This window comes from Rhinoderma darwinii, chromosome 1 (assembly GCF_050947455.1).
Source record: "Rhinoderma darwinii isolate aRhiDar2 chromosome 1, aRhiDar2.hap1, whole genome shotgun sequence".
NCBI lineage: Eukaryota > Metazoa > Chordata > Amphibia > Anura > Rhinodermatidae > Rhinoderma > Rhinoderma darwinii.
The window spans coordinates 216313711-216332899 of NC_134687.1; the positions used below are offsets into that span (position 1 = coordinate 216313711).

General features: G+C 33.9%; 20 non-coding genes across 20 annotated transcripts; all 20 read right to left on the reverse strand.

Moving 5' to 3' along the window:
- Positions 1-205: 205 nt before the first annotated feature.
- On the reverse strand, positions 206-278 carry TRNAK-UUU (transfer RNA lysine (anticodon UUU)). The gene has a single exon. It is a non-coding gene; the product is annotated as a tRNA-Lys (tRNA).
- Positions 279-1054: 776 nt separating this feature from the next.
- On the reverse strand, positions 1055-1127 carry TRNAK-UUU (transfer RNA lysine (anticodon UUU)). Its single transcript has one exon. It is a non-coding gene; the product is annotated as a tRNA-Lys (tRNA).
- A 776-nt stretch (positions 1128-1903) lies between these two features.
- On the reverse strand, positions 1904-1976 carry TRNAK-UUU (transfer RNA lysine (anticodon UUU)). Its single transcript has one exon. It is a non-coding gene; the product is annotated as a tRNA-Lys (tRNA).
- A 776-nt stretch (positions 1977-2752) lies between these two features.
- On the reverse strand, positions 2753-2825 carry TRNAK-UUU (transfer RNA lysine (anticodon UUU)). Its single transcript has one exon. It is a non-coding gene; the product is annotated as a tRNA-Lys (tRNA).
- Positions 2826-3601: 776 nt separating this feature from the next.
- Positions 3602-3674, reverse strand: TRNAK-UUU (transfer RNA lysine (anticodon UUU)). The gene has a single exon. It is a non-coding gene; the product is annotated as a tRNA-Lys (tRNA).
- A 776-nt stretch (positions 3675-4450) lies between these two features.
- On the reverse strand, positions 4451-4523 carry TRNAK-UUU (transfer RNA lysine (anticodon UUU)). The gene has a single exon. It is a non-coding gene; the product is annotated as a tRNA-Lys (tRNA).
- Positions 4524-5299: 776 nt separating this feature from the next.
- TRNAK-UUU (transfer RNA lysine (anticodon UUU)) lies at positions 5300-5372 on the reverse strand. Its single transcript has one exon. It is a non-coding gene; the product is annotated as a tRNA-Lys (tRNA).
- Positions 5373-6996: 1624 nt separating this feature from the next.
- TRNAK-UUU (transfer RNA lysine (anticodon UUU)) lies at positions 6997-7069 on the reverse strand. Its single transcript has one exon. It is a non-coding gene; the product is annotated as a tRNA-Lys (tRNA).
- Positions 7070-7845: 776 nt separating this feature from the next.
- Positions 7846-7918, reverse strand: TRNAK-UUU (transfer RNA lysine (anticodon UUU)). The gene has a single exon. It is a non-coding gene; the product is annotated as a tRNA-Lys (tRNA).
- Positions 7919-8694: 776 nt separating this feature from the next.
- Positions 8695-8767, reverse strand: TRNAK-UUU (transfer RNA lysine (anticodon UUU)). Its single transcript has one exon. It is a non-coding gene; the product is annotated as a tRNA-Lys (tRNA).
- Positions 8768-9543: 776 nt separating this feature from the next.
- TRNAK-UUU (transfer RNA lysine (anticodon UUU)) lies at positions 9544-9616 on the reverse strand. Its single transcript has one exon. It is a non-coding gene; the product is annotated as a tRNA-Lys (tRNA).
- Positions 9617-10392: 776 nt separating this feature from the next.
- Positions 10393-10465, reverse strand: TRNAK-UUU (transfer RNA lysine (anticodon UUU)). The gene has a single exon. It is a non-coding gene; the product is annotated as a tRNA-Lys (tRNA).
- A 1624-nt stretch (positions 10466-12089) lies between these two features.
- Positions 12090-12162, reverse strand: TRNAK-UUU (transfer RNA lysine (anticodon UUU)). Its single transcript has one exon. It is a non-coding gene; the product is annotated as a tRNA-Lys (tRNA).
- Positions 12163-13787: 1625 nt separating this feature from the next.
- TRNAK-UUU (transfer RNA lysine (anticodon UUU)) lies at positions 13788-13860 on the reverse strand. The gene has a single exon. It is a non-coding gene; the product is annotated as a tRNA-Lys (tRNA).
- Positions 13861-14636: 776 nt separating this feature from the next.
- TRNAK-UUU (transfer RNA lysine (anticodon UUU)) lies at positions 14637-14709 on the reverse strand. The gene has a single exon. It is a non-coding gene; the product is annotated as a tRNA-Lys (tRNA).
- Positions 14710-15485: 776 nt separating this feature from the next.
- Positions 15486-15558, reverse strand: TRNAK-UUU (transfer RNA lysine (anticodon UUU)). Its single transcript has one exon. It is a non-coding gene; the product is annotated as a tRNA-Lys (tRNA).
- Positions 15559-16334: 776 nt separating this feature from the next.
- On the reverse strand, positions 16335-16407 carry TRNAK-UUU (transfer RNA lysine (anticodon UUU)). The gene has a single exon. It is a non-coding gene; the product is annotated as a tRNA-Lys (tRNA).
- Positions 16408-17183: 776 nt separating this feature from the next.
- Positions 17184-17256, reverse strand: TRNAK-UUU (transfer RNA lysine (anticodon UUU)). The gene has a single exon. It is a non-coding gene; the product is annotated as a tRNA-Lys (tRNA).
- A 776-nt stretch (positions 17257-18032) lies between these two features.
- Positions 18033-18105, reverse strand: TRNAK-UUU (transfer RNA lysine (anticodon UUU)). The gene has a single exon. It is a non-coding gene; the product is annotated as a tRNA-Lys (tRNA).
- Positions 18106-18881: 776 nt separating this feature from the next.
- Positions 18882-18954, reverse strand: TRNAK-UUU (transfer RNA lysine (anticodon UUU)). Its single transcript has one exon. It is a non-coding gene; the product is annotated as a tRNA-Lys (tRNA).
- Between the last annotated feature and the right edge of the window lie 235 nt (positions 18955-19189).

The window sequence follows — 19189 nt, forward strand, 5'->3', positions numbered from 1 at the left end:
GAAGAGAAAAGTGTAATTTCATCTTGTCTTAATGAAATTCTTTAGGCTGCTAAAGTTTGAGGCGGCAAGACATCATTAGATCATACTTAATTCTATCCTTAAGACATAAAGTTACATCATTAATCCAATAATTTTTTTAGAGTATGAAATCTACGTAATGTTCAAATCATAAATAAGTGAAACGTCTTGATTTCTAAAAGACACGCGCCTGAACAGGGACTTGAACCCTGGACCCTCAGATTAAAAGTCTGATGCTCTACCGACTGAGCTATCCAGGCTCTCCAAAACCAAAACGTGTGCGGGAAAATCGGCGTTTCTCTCCTTCTCATATATATTCTGACCTGGAGTGCTTTGTTATGTGGTTTCAAGGGTTACTTAGACAAGAAAAGTATAAAGTTATTTTGACTTGATAAAATCAGCTACGGTGCTAAAGTTTAAACAGTCAAGACATTGTTAGATCATACATTTTTCTTTTTTAAGGCATAAAGTTTAAATTTTGTTCTGACATCCAGGAAATCTTAAAAGCATGGACTAGTTCTTAGTTTCAAAGAGAGTTTCAGTCATGGATAAGTGATAGGTTGTTTTTCAAAAGACTTACACCTGAACAGGTACCCTCAGATCGAAAGTGTGATTCTCTATCAACTATTTACCTTAGTTTCAAAGAGAGTTTCAGTCATAGATAAGTGATAGATTGTTTTTTCAAAAGACTCATGTGATACTCTACCCACTAAACTATCCAGGCTCTATAAAACACAAAAATATGCAAGAAAATCGATGGTGTTATCATCATTTATATTTTGAGCTATAGCACTGTTATAATGTATATGCTTTTAAAGTCTACTTTCAGAAGAAGAGAAAAGTGTAATTTCATCTTGTCTTAATGAAATTCTTTAGGCTGCTAAAGTTTGAGGCGGCAAGACATCATTAGATCATACTTAATTCTATCCTTAAGACATAAAGTTACATCATTAATCCAATAATTTTTTTAGAGTATGAAATCTACGTAATGTTCAAATCATAAATAAGTGAAACGTCTTGATTTCTAAAAGACACACGCCTGAACAGGGACTTGAACCCTGGACCCTCAGATTAAAAGTCTGATGCTCTACCGACTGAGCTATCCAGGCTCTCCAAAACCAAAACGTGTGCGGGAAAATCGGCGTTTCTCTCCTTCTCATATATATTCTGACCTGGAGTGCTTTGTTATGTGGTTTCAAGGGTTACTTAGACAAGAAAAGTATAAAGTTATTTTGACTTGATAAAATCAGCTACGGTGCTAAAGTTTAAACAGTCAAGACATTGTTAGATCATACATTTTTCTTTTTTAAGGCATAAAGTTTAAATTTTGTTCTGACATCCAGGAAATCTTAAAAGCATGGACTAGTTCTTAGTTTCAAAGAGAGTTTCAGTCATGGATAAGTGATAGGTTGTTTTTCAAAAGACTTACACCTGAACAGGTACCCTCAGATCGAAAGTGTGATTCTCTATCAACTATTTACCTTAGTTTCAAAGAGAGTTTCAGTCATAGATAAGTGATAGATTGTTTTTTCAAAAGACTCATGTGATACTCTACCCACTAAACTATCCAGGCTCTATAAAACACAAAAATATGCAAGAAAATCGATGGTGTTATCATCATTTATATTTTGAGCTATAGCACTGTTATAATGTATATGCTTTTAAAGTCTACTTTCAGAAGAAGAGAAAAGTGTAATTTCATCTTGTCTTAATGAAATTCTTTAGGCTGCTAAAGTTTGAGGCGGCAAGACATCATTAGATCATACTTAATTCTATCCTTAAGACATAAAGTTACATCATTAATCCAATAATTTTTTTAGAGTATGAAATCTACGTAATGTTCAAATCATAAATAAGTGAAACGTCTTGATTTCTAAAAGACATGTGCCTGAACAGGGACTTGAACCCTGGACCCTCAGATTAAAAGTCTGATGCTCTACCGACTGAGCTATCCAGGCTCTCCAAAACCAAAACGTGTGCGGGAAAATCGGCACTTCTCTCCTTCTCATATATATTCTGACCTGGAGTGCTTTGTTATGTGGTTTCAAGGGTTACTTAGACAAGAAAAGTATAAAGTTATTTTGACTTGATAAAATCAGCTACGGTGCTAAAGTTTAAACAGTCAAGACATTGTTAGATCATACATTTTTCTTTTTTAAGGCATAAAGTTTAAATTTTGTTCTGACATCCAGGAAATCTTAAAAGCATGGACTAGTTCTTAGTTTCAAAGAGAGTTTCAGTCATGGATAAGTGATAGGTTGTTTTTCAAAAGACTTACACCTGAACAGGTACCCTCAGATTGAAAGTGTGATGCTCTATCAACTATTTACCTTAGTTTCAAAGAGAGTTTCAGTCATAGATAAGTGATAGATTGTTTTTTCAAAAGACTCATGTGATACTCTACCCACTAAACTATCCAGGCTCTATAAAACACAAAAATATGCAAGAAAATCGATGGTGTTATCATCATTTATATTTTGAGCTATAGCACTGTTATAATGTATATGCTTTTAAAGTCTACTTTCAGAAGAAGAGAAAAGTGTAATTTCATCTTGTCTTAATGAAATTCTTTAGGCTGCTAAAGTTTGAGGCGGCAAGACATCATTAGATCATACTTAATTCTATCCTTAAGACATAAAGTTACATCATTAATCCAATAATTTTTTTAGAGTATGAAATCTACGTAATGTTCAAATCATAAATAAGTGAAACGTCTTGATTTCTAAAAGACACGCGCCTGAACAGGGACTTGAACCCTGGACCCTCAGATTAAAAGTCTGATGCTCTACCGACTGAGCTATCCAGGCTCTCCAAAACCAAAACGTGTGCGGGAAAATCGGCGTTTCTCTCCTTCTCATATATATTCTGACCTGGAGTGCTTTGTTATGTGGTTTCAAGGGTTACTTAGACAAGAAAAGTATAAAGTTATTTTGACTTGATAAAATCAGCTACGGTGCTAAAGTTTAAACAGTCAAGACATTGTTAGATCATACATTTTTCTTTTTTAAGGCATAAAGTTTAAATTTTGTTCTGACATCCAGGAAATCTTAAAAGCATGGACTAGTTCTTAGTTTCAAAGAGAGTTTCAGTCATGGATAAGTGATAGGTTGTTTTTCAAAAGACTTACACCTGAACAGGTACCCTCAGATTGAAAGTGTGATGCTCTATCAACTATTTACCTTAGTTTCAAAGAGAGTTTCAGTCATAGATAAGTGATAGATTGTTTTTTCAAAAGACTCATGTGATACTCTACCCACTAAACTATCCAGGCTCTATAAAACACAAAAATATGCAAGAAAATCGATGGTGTTATCATCATTTATATTTTGAGCTATAGCACTGTTATAATGTATATGCTTTTAAAGTCTACTTTCAGAAGAAGAGAAAAGTGTAATTTCATCTTGTTTTAATGAAATTCTTTAGGCTGCTAAAGTTTGAGGCGGCAAGACATCATTAGATCATACTTAATTCTATCCTTAAGACATAAAGTTACATCATTAATCCAATAATTTTTTTAGAGTATGAAATCTACGTAATGTTCAAATCATAAATAAGTGAAACGTCTTGATTTCTAAAAGACACACGCCTGAACAGGGACTTGAACCCTCGACCCTCAGATTAAAAGTCTGATGCTCTACCGACTGAGCTATCCAGGCTCTCCAAAACCAAAACGTGTGCGGGAAAATCGGCGTTTCTCTCCTTCTCATATATATTCTGACCTGGAGTGCTTTGTTATGTGGTTTCAAGGGTTACTTAGACAAGAAAAGTATAAAGTTATTTTGACTTGATAAAATCAGCTACGGTGCTAAAGTTTAAACAGTCAAGACATTGTTAGATCATACATTTTTCTTTTTTAAGGCATAAAGTTTAAATTTTGTTCTGACATCCAGGAAATCTTAAAAGCATGGACTAGTTCTTAGTTTCAAAGAGAGTTTCAGTCATGGATAAGTGATAGGTTGTTTTTCAAAAGACTTACACCTGAACAGGTACCCTCAGATCGAAAGTGTGATGCTCTATCAACTATTTACCTTAGTTTCAAAGAGAGTTTCAGTCATAGATAAGTGATAGATTGTTTTTTCAAAAGACTCATGTGATACTCTACCCACTAAACTATCCAGGCTCTATAAAACACAAAAATATGCAAGAAAATCGATGGTGTTATCATCATTTATATTTTGAGCTATAGCACTGTTATAATGTATATGCTTTTAAAGTCTACTTTCAGAAGAAGAGAAAAGTGTAATTTCATCTTGTCTTAATGAAATTCTTTAGGCTGCTAAAGTTTGAGGCGGCAAGACATCATTAGATCATACTTAATTCTATCCTTAAGACATAAAGTTACATCATTAATCCAATAATTTTTTTAGAGTATGAATTCTACGTAATGTTCAAATCATAAATAAGTGAAACGTCTTGATTTCTAAAAGACACACGCCTGAACAGGGACTTGAACCCTGGACCCTCAGATTAAAAGTCTGATGCTCTACCGACTGAGTTATCCAGGCTCTCCAAAACCAAAACGTGTGCGGGAAAATCGGTGTTTCTCTCCTTCTCATATATATTCTGACCTGGAGTGCTTTGTTATGTGGTTTCAAGGGTTACTTAGACAAGAAAAGTATAAAGTTATTTTGACTTGATAAAATCAGCTACGGTGCTAAAGTTTAAACAGTCAAGACATTGTTAGATCATACATTTTTCTTTTTTAAGGCATAAAGTTTAAATTTTGTTCTGACATCCAGGAAATCTTAAAAGCATGGACTAGTTCTTAGTTTCAAAGAGAGTTTCAGTCATGGATAAGTGATAGGTTGTTTTTCAAAAGACTTACACCTGAACAGGTACCCTCAGATCGAAAGTGTGATGCTCTATCAACTATTTACCTTAGTTTCAAAGAGAGTTTCAGTCATAGATAAGTGATAGATTGTTTTTTCAAAAGACTCATGTGATACTCTACCCACTAAACTATCCAGGCTCTATAAAACACAAAAATATGCAAGAAAATCGATGGTGTTATCATCATTTATATTTTGAGCTATAGCACTGTTATAATGTATATGCTTTTAAAGTCTACTTTCAGAAGAAGAGAAAAGTGTAATTTCATCTTGTCTTAATGAAATTCTTTAGGCTGCTAAAGTTTGAGGCGGCAAGACATCATTAGATCATACTTAATTCTATCCTTAAGACATAAAGTTACATCATTAATCCAACAATTTTTTTAGAGTATGAAATCTACGTAATGTTCAAATCATAAATAAGTGAAACGTCTTGATTTCTAAAAGACACGCGCCTGAACAGGGACTTGAACCCTGGACCCTCAGATTAAAAGTCTGATGCTCTACCGACTGAGCTATCCAGGCTCTCCAAAACAAAAACGTGTGCGGGAAAATCGGCGTTTCTCTCCTTCTCATATATATTCTGACCTGGAGTGCTTTGTTATGTGGTTTCAAGGGTTACTTAGACAAGAAAAGTATAAAGTTATTTTGACTTGATAAAATCAGCTACGGTGCTAAAGTTTAAACAGTCAAGACATTGTTAGATCATACATTTTTCTTTTTTAAGGCATAAAGTTTAAATTTTGTTCTGACATCCAGGAAATCTTAAAAGCATGGACTAGTTCTTAGTTTCAAAGAGAGTTTCAGTCATGGATAAGTGATAGGTTGTTTTTCAAAAGACTTACACCTGAACAGGTACCCTCAGATCGAAAGTGTGATGCTCTATCAACTATTTACCTTAGTTTCAAAGAGAGTTTCAGTCATAGATAAGTGATAGATTGTTTTTTCAAAAGACTCATGTGATACTCTACCCACTAAACTATCCAGGCTCTATAAAACACAAAAATATGCAAGAAAATCGATGGTGTTATCATCATTTATATTTTGAGCTATAGCACTGTTATAATGTATATGCTTTTAAAGTCTACTTTCAGAAGAAGAGAAAAGTGTAATTTCATCTTGTCTTAATGAAATTCTTTAGGCTGCTAAAGTTTGAGGCGGCAAGACATCATTAGATCATACTTAATTCTATCCTTAAGACATAAAGTTACATCATTAATCCAATAATTTTTTTAGAGTATGAAATCTACGTAATGTTCAAATCATAAATAAGTGAAACGTCTTGATTTCTAAAAGACACACGCCTGAACAGGGACTTGAACCCTGGACCCTCAGATTAAAAGTCTGATGCTCTACCGACTGAGCTACCAGGCTCTCCAAAACCAAAACGTGTGCGGGAAAATCGGCGTTTCTCTCCTTCTCATATATATTCTGACCTGGAGTGCTTTGTTATGTGGTTTCAAGGGTTACTTAGACAAGAAAAGTATAAAGTTATTTTGACTTGATAAAATCAGCTACGGTGCTAAAGTTTAAACAGTCAAGACATTGTTAGATCATACATTTTTCTTTTTTAAGGCATAAAGTTTAAATTTTGTTCTGACATCCAGGAAATCTTAAAAGCATGGACTAGTTCTTAGTTTCAAAGAGAGTTTCAGTCATGGATAAGTGATAGGTTGTTTTTCAAAAGACTTACACCTGAACAGGTACCCTCAGATCGAAAGTGTGATGCTCTATCAACTATTTACCTTAGTTTCAAAGAGAGTTTCAGTCATAGATAAGTGATAGATTGTTTTTTCAAAAGACTCATGTGATACTCTACCCACTAAACTATCCAGGCTCTATAAAACACAAAAATATGCAAGAAAATCGATGGTGTTATCATCATTTATATTTTGAGCTATAGCACTGTTATAATGTATATGCTTTTAAAGTCTACTTTCAGAAGAAGAGAAAAGTGTAATTTCATCTTGTCTTAATGAAATTCTTTAGGCTGCTAAAGTTTGAGGCGGCAAGACATCATTAGATCATACTTAATTCTATCCTTAAGACATAAAGTTACATCATTAATCCAATAATTTTTTTAGAGTATGAAATCTACGTAATGTTCAAATCATAAATAAGTGAAACGTCTTGTTTTCTAAAAGACACGCGCCTGAACAGGGACTTGAACCCTGGACCCTCAGATTAAAAGTCTGATGCTCTACCGACTGAGCTATCCAGGCTCTCCAAAACCAAAACGTGTGTGGGAAAATCGGCGTTTCTCTCCTTCTCATATATATTCTGACCTGGAGTGCTTTGTTATGTGGTTTCAAGGGTTACTTAGACAAGAAAAGTATAAAGTTATTTTGACTTGATAAAATCAGCTACGGTGCTAAAGTTTAAACAGTCAAGACATTGTTAGATCATACATTTTTCTTTTTTAAGGCATAAAGTTTAAATTTTGTTCTGACATCCAGGAAATCTTAAAAGCATGGACTAGTTCTTAGTTTCAAAGAGAGTTTCAGTCATGGATAAGTGATAGGTTGTTTTTCAAAAGACTTACACCTGAACAGGTACCCTCAGATCGAAAGTGTGATGCTCTATCAACTATTTACCTTAGTTTCAAAGAGAGTTTCAGTCATAGATAAGTGATAGATTGTTTTTTCAAAAGACTCATGTGATACTCTACCCACTAAACTATCCAGGCTCTATAAAACACAAAAATATGCAAGAAAATCGATGGTGTTATCATCATTTATATTTTGAGCTATAGCACTGTTATAATGTATATGCTTTTAAAGTCTACTTTCAGAAGAAGAGAAAAGTGTAATTTCATCTTGTCTTAATGAAATTCTTTAGGCTGCTAAAGTTTGAGGCGGCAAGACATCATTAGATCATACTTAATTCTATCCTTAAGACATAAAGTTACATCATTAATCCAACAATTTTTTTAGAGTATGAAATCTACGTAATGTTCAAATCATAAATAAGTGAAACGTCTTGATTTCTAAAAGACATGCGCCTGAACAGGGACTTGAACCCTGGACCCTCAGATTAAAAGTCTGATGCTCTACCGACTGAGCTATCCAGGCTCTCCAAAACCAAAACATGTGCGGGAAAATCGGCGTTTCTCTCCTTCTCATATATATTCTGACCTGGAGTGCTTTGTTATGTGGTTTCAAGGGTTACTTAGACAAGAAAAGTATAAAGTTATTTTGACTTGATAAAATCAGCTACGGTGCTAAAGTTTAAACAGTCAAGACATTGTTAGATCATACATTTTTCTTTTTTAAGGCATAAAGTTTAAATTTTGTTCTGACATCCAGGAAATCTTAAAAGCATGGACTAGTTCTTAGTTTCAAAGAGAGTTTCAGTCATGGATAAGTGATAGGTTGTTTTTCAAAAGACTTACACCTGAACAGGTACCCTCAGATCGAAAGTGTGATGCTCTATCAACTATTTACCTTAGTTTCAAAGAGAGTTTCAGTCATAGATAAGTGATAGATTGTTTTTTCAAAAGACTCATGTGATACTCTACCCACTAAACTATCCAGGCTCTATAAAACACAAAAATATGCAAGAAAATCGATGGTGTTATCATCATTTATATTTTGAGCTATAGCACTGTTATAATGTATATGCTTTTAAAGTCTACTTTCAGAAGAAGAGAAAAGTGTAATTTCATCTTGTCTTAATGAAATTCTTTAGGCTGCTAAAGTTTGAGGCGGCAAGACATCATTAGATCATACTTAATTCTATCCTTAAGACATAAAGTTACATCATTAATCCAACAATTTTTTTAGAGTATGAAATCTACGTAATGTTCAAATCATAAATAAGTGAAACGTCTTGATTTCTAAAAGACATGCGCCTGAACAGGGACTTGAACCCTGGACCCTCAGATTAAAAGTCTGATGCTCTACCGACTGAGCTATCCAGGCTCTCCAAAACCAAAACATGTGCGGGAAAATCGGCGTTTCTCTCCTTCTCATATATATTCTGACCTGGAGTGCTTTGTTATGTGGTTTCAAGGGTTACTTAGACAAGAAAAGTATAAAGTTATTTTGACTTGATAAAATCAGCTACGGTGCTAAAGTTTAAACAGTCAAGACATTGTTAGATCATACATTTTTCTTTTTTAAGGCATAAAGTTTAAATTTTGTTCTGACATCCAGGAAATCTTAAAAGCATGGACTAGTTCTTAGTTTCAAAGAGAGTTTCAGTCATGGATAAGTGATAGGTTGTTTTTCAAAAGACTTACACCTGAACAGGTACCCTCAGATCGAAAGTGTGATGCTCTATCAACTATTTACCTTAGTTTCAAAGAGAGTTTCAGTCATAGATAAGTGATAGATTGTTTTTTCAAAAGACTCATGTGATACTCTACCCACTAAACTATCCAGGCTCTATAAAACACAAAAATATGCAAGAAAATCGATGGTGTTATCATCATTTATATTTTGAGCTATAGCACTGTTATAATGTATATGCTTTTAAAGTCTACTTTCAGAAGAAGAGAAAAGTGTAATTTCATCTTGTCTTAATGAAATTCTTTAGGCTGCTAAAGTTTGAGGCGGCAAGACATCATTAGATCATACTTAATTCTATCCTTAAGACATAAAGTTACATCATTAATCCAACAATTTTTTTAGAGTATGAAATCTACGTAATGTTCAAATCATAAATAAGTGAAACGTCTTGATTTCTAAAAGACACGCGCCTGAACAGGGACTTGAACCCTGGACCCTCAGATTAAAAGTCTGATGCTCTACCGACTGAGCTATCCAGGCTCTCCAAAACCAAAACGTGTGCGGGAAAATCGGCGTTTCTCTCCTTCTCATATATATTCTGACCTGGAGTGCTTTGTTATGTGGTTTCAAGGGTTACTTAGACAAGAAAAGTATAAAGTTATTTTGACTTGATAAAATCAGCTACGGTGCTAAAGTTTAAACAGTCAAGACATTGTTAGATCATACATTTTTCTTTTTTAAGGCATAAAGTTTAAATTTTGTTCTGACATCCAGGAAATCTTAAAAGCATGGACTAGTTCTTAGTTTCAAAGAGAGTTTCAGTCATGGATAAGTGATAGGTTGTTTTTCAAAAGACTTACACCTGAACAGGTACCCTCAGATCGAAAGTGTGATGCTCTATCAACTATTTACCTTAGTTTCAAAGAGAGTTTCAGTCATAGATAAGTGATAGATTGTTTTTTCAAAAGACTCATGTGATACTCTACCCACTAAACTATCCAGGCTCTATAAAACACAAAAATATGCAAGAAAATCGATGGTGTTATCATCATTTATATTTTGAGCTATAGCACTGTTATAATGTATATGCTTTTAAAGTCTACTTTCAGAAGAAGAGAAAAGTGTAATTTCATCTTGTCTTAATGAAATTCTTTAGGCTGCTAAAGTTTGAGGCGGCAAGACATCATTAGATCATACTTAATTCTATCCTTAAGACATAAAGTTACATCATTAATCCAACAATTTTTTTAGAGTATGAAATCTACGTAATGTTCAAATCATAAATAAGTGAAACGTCTTGATTTCTAAAAGACACGCGCCTGAACAGGGACTTGAACCCTGGACCCTCAGATTAAAAGTCTGATGCTCTACCGACTGAGCTATCCAGGCTCTCCAAAACCAAAACGTGTGCGGGAAAATCGGCGTTTCTCTCCTTCTCATATATATTCTGACCTGGAGTGCTTTGTTATGTGGTTTCAAGGGTTACTTAGACAAGAAAAGTATAAAGTTATTTTGACTTGATAAAATCAGCTACGGTGCTAAAGTTTAAACAGTCAAGACATTGTTAGATCATACATTTTTCTTTTTTAAGGCATAAAGTTTAAATTTTGTTCTGACATCCAGGAAATCTTAAAAGCATGGACTAGTTCTTAGTTTCAAAGAGAGTTTCAGTCATGGATAAGTGATAGGTTGTTTTTCAAAAGACTTACACCTGAACAGGTACCCTCAGATCGAAAGTGTGATGCTCTATCAACTATTTACCTTAGTTTCAAAGAGAGTTTCAGTCATAGATAAGTGATAGATTGTTTTTTCAAAAGACTCATGTGATACTCTACCCACTAAACTATCCAGGCTCTATAAAACACAAAAATATGCAAGAAAATCGATGGTGTTATCATCATTTATATTTTGAGCTATAGCACTGTTATAATGTATATGCTTTTAAAGTCTACTTTCAGAAGAAGAGAAAAGTGTAATTTCATCTTGTCTTAATGAAATTCTTTAGGCTGCTAAAGTTTGAGGCGGCAAGACATCATTAGATCATACTTAATTCTATCCTTAAGACATAAAGTTACATCATTAATCCAATAATTATTTTAGAGTATGAAATCTACGTAATGTTCAAATCATAAATAAGTGAAACGTCTTGATTTCTAAAAGACACACGCCTGAACAGGGACTTGAACCCTGGACCCTCAGATTAAAAGTTGATGCTCTACCGACTGAGCTATCCAGGCTCTCCAAAACCAAAACGTGTGCGGGAAAATCAGCGTTTCTCTCCTTCTCATATATATTCTGACCTGGAGTGCTTTGTTATGTGGTTTCAAGGGTTACTTAGACAAGAAAAGTATAAAGTTATTTTGACTTGATAAAATCAGCAACGGTGCTAAAGTTTAAACAGTCAAGACATTGTTAGATCATACATTTTTCTTTTTTAAGGCATAAAGTTTAAATTTTGTTCTGACATCCAGGAAATCTTAAAAGCATGGACTAGTTCTTAGTTTCAAAGAGAGTTTCAGTCATGGATAAGTGATAGGTTGTTTTTCAAAAGACTTACACCTGAACAGGTACCCTCAGATCGAAAGTGTGATGCTCTATCAACTATTTACCTTAGTTTCAAAGAGAGTTTCAGTCATAGATAAGTGATAGATTGTTTTTTCAAAAGACTCATGTGATACTCTACCCACTAAACTATCCAGGCTCTATAAAACACAAAAATATGCAAGAAAATCGATGGTGTTATCATCATTTATATTTTGAGCTATAGCACTGTTATAATGTATATGCTTTTAAAGTCTACTTTCAGAAGAAGAGAAAAGTGTAATTTCATCTTGTCTTAATGAAATTCTTTAGGCTGCTAAAGTTTGAGGCGGCAAGACATCATTAGATCATACTTAATTCTATCCTTAAGACATAAAGTTACATCATTAATCCAATAATTTTTTTAGAGTATGAAATCTACGTAATGTTCAAATCATAAATAAGTGAAACGTCTTGATTTCTAAAAGACACACGCCTGAACAGGGACTTGAACCCTGGACCCTCAGAGTAAAAGTCTGATGCTCTACCGACTGAGCTATCCAGGCTCTCCAAAAACCAAAACGTGTGCGGGAAAATCGGTGTTTCTCTCCTTCTCATATATATTCTGACCTGGAGTGCTTTGTTATGTGGTTTCAAGGGTTACTTAGACAAGAAAAGTATAAAGTTATTTTGACTTGATAAAATCAGCTACGGTGCTAAAGTTTAAACAGTCAAGACATTGTTAGATCATACATTTTTCTTTTTTAAGGCATAAAGTTTAAATTTTGTTCTGACATCCAGGAAATCTTAAAAGCATGGACTAGTTCTTAGTTTCAAAGAGAGTTTCAGTCATGGATAAGTGATAGGTTGTTTTTCAAAAGACTTACACCTGAACAGGTACCCTCAGATCGAAAGTGTGATGCTCTATGAACTATTTACCTTAGTTTCAAAGAGAGTTTCAGTCATAGATAAGTGATAGATTGTTTTTTCAAAAGACTCATGTGATACTCTACCCACTAAACTATCCAGGCTCTATAAAACACAAAAATATGCAAGAAAATCGATGGTGTTATCATCATTTATATTTTGAGCTATAGCACTGTTATAATGTATATGCTTTTAAAGTCTACTTTCAGAAGAAGAGAAAAGTGTAATTTCATCTTGTCTTAATGAAATTCTTTAGGCTGCTAAAGTTTGAGGCGGCAAGACATCATTAGATCATACTTAATTCTATCCTTAAGACATAAAGTTACATCATTAATCCAATAATTTTTTTAGAGTATGAAATCTACGTAATGTTCAAATCATAAATAAGTGAAACGTCTTGATTTCTAAAAGACACACGCCTGAACAGGGACTTGAACCCTGGACCCTCAGATTAAAAGTTGATGCTCTACCGACTGAGCTATCCAGGCTCTCCAAAACCAAAACGTGTGCGGGAAAATCGGCGTTTCTCTCCTTCTCATATATATTCTGACCTGGAGTGCTTTGTTATGTGGTTTCAAGGGTTACTTAGACAAGAAAAGTATAAAGTTATTTTGACTTGATAAAATCAGCAACGGTGCTAAAGTTTAAACAGTCAAGACATTGTTAGATCATACATTTTTCTTTTTTAAGGCATAAAGTTTAAATTTTGTTCTGACATCCAGGAAATCTTAAAAGCATGGACTAGTTCTTAGTTTCAAAGAGAGTTTCAGTCATGGATAAGTGATAGGTTGTTTTTCAAAAGACTTACACCTGAACAGGTACCCTCAGATCGAAAGTGTGATGCTCTATCAACTATTTACCTTAGTTTCAAAGAGAGTTTCAGTCATAGATAAGTGATAGATTGTTTTTTCAAAAGACTCATGTGATACTCTACCCACTAAACTATCCAGGCTCTATAAAACACAAAAATATGCAAGAAAATCGATGGTGTTATCATCATTTATATTTTGAGCTATAGCACTGTTATAATGTATATGCTTTTAAAGTCTACTTTCAGAAGAAGAGAAAAGTGTAATTTCATCTTGTCTTAATGAAATTCTTTAGGCTGCTAAAGTTTGAGGCGGCAAGACATCATTAGATCATACTTAATTCTATCCTTAAGACATAAAGTTACATCATTAATCCAATAATTTTTTTAGAGTATGAAATCTACGTAATGTTCAAATCATAAATAAGTGAAACGTCTTGATTTCTACAAGACACACGCCTGAACAGGGACTTGAACCCTGGACCCTCAGATTAAAAGTCTGATGCTCTACCGACTGAGCTATCCAGGCTCTCCAAAACCAAAACGTGTGCGGGAAAATCGGTGTTTCTCTCCTTCTCATATATATTCTGACCTGGAGTGCTTTGTTATGTGGTTTCAAGGGTTACTTAGACAAGAAAAGTATAAAGTTATTTTGACTTGATAAAATCAGCTACGGTGCTAAAGTTTAAACAGTCAAGACATTGTTAGATCATACATTTTTCTTTTTTAAGGCATAAAGTTTAAATTTTGTTCTGACATCCAGGAAATCTTAAAAGCATGGACTAGTTCTTAGTTTCAAAGAGAGTTTCAGTCATGGATAAGTGATAGGTTGTTTTTCAAAAGACTTACACCTGAACAGGTACCCTCAGATCGAAAGTGTGATGCTCTATCAACTATTTACCTTAGTTTCAAAGAGAGTTTCAGTCATAGATAAGTGATAGATTGTTTTTTCAAAAGACTCATGTGATACTCTACCCACTAAACTATCCAGGCTCTATAAAACACAAAAATATGCAAGAAAATCGATGGTGTTATCATCATTTATATTTTGAGCTATAGCACTGTTATAATGTATATGCTTTTAAAGTCTACTTTCAGAAGAAGAGAAAAGTGTAATTTCATCTTGTCTTAATGAAATTCTTTAGGCTGCTAAAGTTTGAGGCGGCAAGACATCATTAGATCATACTTAATTCTATCCTTAAGACATAAAGTTACATCATTAATCCAATAATTTTTTTAGAGTATGAAATCTACGTAATGTTCAAATCATAAATAAGTGAAACGTCTTGATTTCTAAAAGACACACGCCTGAACAGGGACTTGAACCCTGGACCCTCAGATTAAAAGTCTGATGCTCTACCGACTGAGCTATCCAGGCTCTCCAAAACCAAAACGTGTGCGGGAAAATCGGTGTTTCTCTCCTTCTCATATATATTCTGACCTGGAGTGCTTTGTTATGTGGTTTCAAGGGTTACTTAGACAAGAAAAGTATAAAGTTATTTTGACTTGATAAAATCAGCTACGGTGCTAAAGTTTAAACAGTCAAGACATTGTTAGATCATACATTTTTCTTTTTTAAGGCATAAAGTTTAAATTTTGTTCTGACATCCAGGAAATCTTAAAAGCATGGACTAGTTCTTAGTTTCAAAGAGAGTTTCAGTCATGGATAAGTGATAGGTTGTTTTTCAAAAGACTTACACCTGAACAGGTACCCTCAGATCGAAAGTGTGATGCTCTATCAACTATTTACCTTAGTTTCAAAGAGAGTTTCAGTCATAGATAAGTGATAGATTGTTTTTTCAAAAGACTCATGTGATACTCTACCCACTAAACTATCCAGGCTCTATAAAACACAAAAATATGCAAGAAAATCGATGTTGTTATCATCATTTATATTTTGAGCTATAGCACTGTTATAATGTATATGCTTTTAAAGTCTACTTTCAGAAGAAGAGAAAAGTGTAATTTCATCTTGTCTTAATGAAATTCTTTAGGCTGCTAAAGTTTGAGGCGGCAAGACATCATTAGATCATACTTAATTCTATCCTTAAGACATAAAGTTACATCATTAATCCAATAATTTTTTTAGAGTATGAAATCTACGTAATGTTCAAATCATAAATAAGTGAAACGTCTTGATTTCTAAAAGACACGCGTCTGAACAGGGACTTGAACCCTGGACCCTCAGATTAAAAGTCAGATGCTCTACCGACTGAGCTATCCAGGCTCTCCAAAACCAAAACGTGTGCGGGAAAATCGGTGTTTCTCTCCTTCTCATATATATTCTGACCTGGAGTGCTTTGTTATGTGGTTTCAAGGGTTACTTAGACAAGAAAAGTATAAAGTTATTTTGACTTGATAAAATCAGCTACGGTGCTAAAGTTTAAACAGTCAAGACATTGTTAGATCATACATTTTTCTTTTTTAAGGCATAAAGTTTAAATTTTGTTCTGACATCCAGGAAATCTTAAAAGCATGGACTAGTTCTTAGTTTCAAAGAGAGTTTCAGTCATGGATAAGTGATAGGTTGTTTTTCAAAAGACTTACACCTGAACAGGTACCCTCAGATCGAAAGTGTGATGCTCTATCAACTATTTACCTTAGTTTCAAAGAGAGTTTCAGTCATAGATAAGTGATAGATTGTTTTTTCAAAAGACTCATGTGATACTCTACCCACTAAACTATCCAGGCTCTATAAAACACAAAAATATGCAAGAAAATCGATGGTGTTATCATCATTTATATTTTGAGCTATAGCACTGTTATAATGTATATGCTTTTAAAGTCTACTTTCAGAAGAAGAGAAAAGTGTAATTTCATCTTGTCTTAATGAAATTCTTTAGGCTGCTAAAGTTTGAGGCGGCAAGACATCATTAGATCATACTTAATTCTATCCTTAAGACATAAAGTTACATCATTAATCCAATAATTTTTTTAGAGTATGAAATCTACGTAATGTTCAAATCATAAATAAGTGAAACGTCTTGATTTCTAAAAGACACACGCCTGAACAGGGACTTGAACCCTGGACCCTCAGATTAAAAGTCTGATGCTCTACCGACTGAGCTATCCAGGCTCTCCAAAACCAAAATGTGTGCGGGAAAATCGGTGTTTCTCTCCTTCTCATATATATTCTGACCTGGAGTGCTTTGTTATGTGGTTTCAAGGGTTACTTAGACAAGAAAAGTATAAAGTTATTTTGACTTGATAAAATCAGCTACGGTGCTAAAGTTTAAACAGTCAAGACATTGTTAGATCATACATTTTTCTTTTTTAAGGCATAAAGTTTAAATTTTGTTCTGACATCCAGGAAATCTTAAAAGCATGGACTAGTTCTTAGTTTCAAAGAGAGTTTCAGTCATGGATAAGTGATAGGTTGTTTTTCAAAAGACTTACACCTGAACAGGTACCCTCAGATCGAAAGTGTGATGCTCTATCAACTATTTACCTTAGTTTCAAAGAGAGTTTCAGTCATAGATAAGTGATAGATTGTTTTTTCAAAAGACTCATGTGATACTCTACCCACTAAACTATCCAGGCTCTATAAAACACAAAAATATGCAAGAAAATCGATGTTGTTATCATCATTTATATTTTGAGCTATAGCACTGTTATAATGTATATGCTTTTAAAGTCTACTTTCAGAAGAAGAGAAAAGTGTAATTTCATCTTGTCTTAATGAAATTCTTTAGGCTGCTAAAGTTTGAGGCGGCAAGACATCATTAGATCATACTTAATTCTATCCTTAAGACATAAAGTTACATCATTAATCCAATAATTTTTTTAGAGTATGAAATCTACGTAATGTTCAAATCATAAATAAGTGAAACGTCTTGATTTCTAAAAGACACGCGTCTGAACAGGGACTTGAACCCTGGACCCTCAGATTAAAAGTCAGATGCTCTACCGACTGAGCTATCCAGGCTCTCCAAAACCAAAACGTGTGCGGGAAAATCGGTGTTTCTCTCCTTCTCATATATATTCTGACCTGGAGTGCTTTGTTATGTGGTTTCAAGGGTTACTTAGACAAGAAAAGTATAAAGTTATTTTGACTTGATAAAATCAGCTACGGTGCTAAAGTTTAAACAGTCAAGACATTGTTAGATCATACATTTTTCTTTTTTAAGGCATAAAGTTTAAATTTTGTTCTGACATCCAGGAAATCTTAAAAGCATGGACTAGTTCTTAGTTTCAAAGAGAGTTTCAGTCATGGATAAGTGATAGGTTGTTTTTCAAAAGACTTACACCTGAACAGGTACCCTCAGATCGAAAGTGTGATGCTCTATCAACTATTTACCTTAGTTTCAAAGAGAGTTTCAGTCATAGATAAGTGATAGATTGTTTTTTCAAAAGACTCATGTGATACTCTACCCACTAAACTATCCAGGCTCTATAAAACACAAAAATATGCAAGAAAATCGATGTTGTTATCATCATTTATATTTTGAGCTATAGCACTGTTATAATGTATATGCTTTTAAAGTCTACTTTCAGAAGAAGAGAAAAGTGTAATTTCATCTTGTCTTAATGAAATTCTTTAGGCTGCTAAAGTTTGAGGCGGCAAGACATCATTAGATCATACTTAATTCTATCCTTAAGACATAAAGTTACATCATTAATCCAATAATTTTTTTAGAGTATGAAATCTACGTAATGTTCAAATCATAAATAAGTGAAACGTCTTGATTTCTAAAAGACACGCGTCTGAACAGGGACTTGAACCCTGGACCCTCAGATTAAAAGTCAGATGCTCTACCGACTGAGCTATCCAGGCTCTCCAAAGCCAAAACGTGTGCGGGAAAATCGGCGTTTCTCTCCTTCTCATATATATTCTGACCTGGAGTGCTTTGTTATGTGGTTTCAAGGGTTACTTAGACAAGAAAAGTATAAAGTTATTTTGACTTGATAAAATCAGCTACGGTGCTAAAGTTTAAACAGTCAAGACATTGTTAGATCATACATTTTTCTTTTTTAAGGCATAAAGTTTAAATTTTGTTCTGACATCCAGGAAATCTTAAAAGCATGGACTAGTTCTTAGTTTCAAAGAGAGTTTCAGTCATGGATAAGTGATAGGTTGTTTTTCAAAAGACTTACACCTGAACAGGTACCCTCAGATCGAAAGTGTGATGCTCTATCAACTATTTACCTTAGTTTCAAAGAGAGTTTCAGTCATAGATAAGTGATAGATTGTTTTTTCAAAAGACTCATGTGATACTCTACCCACTAAACTATCCAGGCTCTATAAAACACAAAAATATGCAAGAAAATCGATGGTGTTATCATCATTTATATTTTGAGCTATAGCACTGTTATAATGTATATGCTTTTAAAGTCTACTTTCAGAAGAAGAGAAAAGTATAATTTCATCTTGTCTTAATGAAATTCTTTAGGCTGCTAAAGTTTGAGGCGGCAAGACATCATTAGATCATACTTAATTCTATCCTTAAGACATAAAGTTACATCATTAATCCAATAATTTTTTTAGAGTATGAAATCTACGTAATGTTCAAATCATAAATAAGTGAAACGTCTTGATTTCTAAAAGACACGCGTCTGAACAGGGACTTGAACCCTGGACCCTCAGATTAAAAGTCAGATGCTCTACCGACTGAGCTATCCAGGCTCTCCAAAACCAAAACGTGTGCGGGAAAATCGGCGTTTCTCTCCTTCTCATATATATTCTGACCTGGAGTGCTTTGTTATGTGGTTTCAAGGGTTACTTAGACAAGAAAAGTATAAAGTTATTTTGACTTGATAAAATCAGCTACGGTGCTAAAGTTTAAACAGTCAAGACATTGTTAGATCATACATTTTTCTTTTTTAAGGCATAAAGTTTAAATTTTGTTCTGACATCCAGG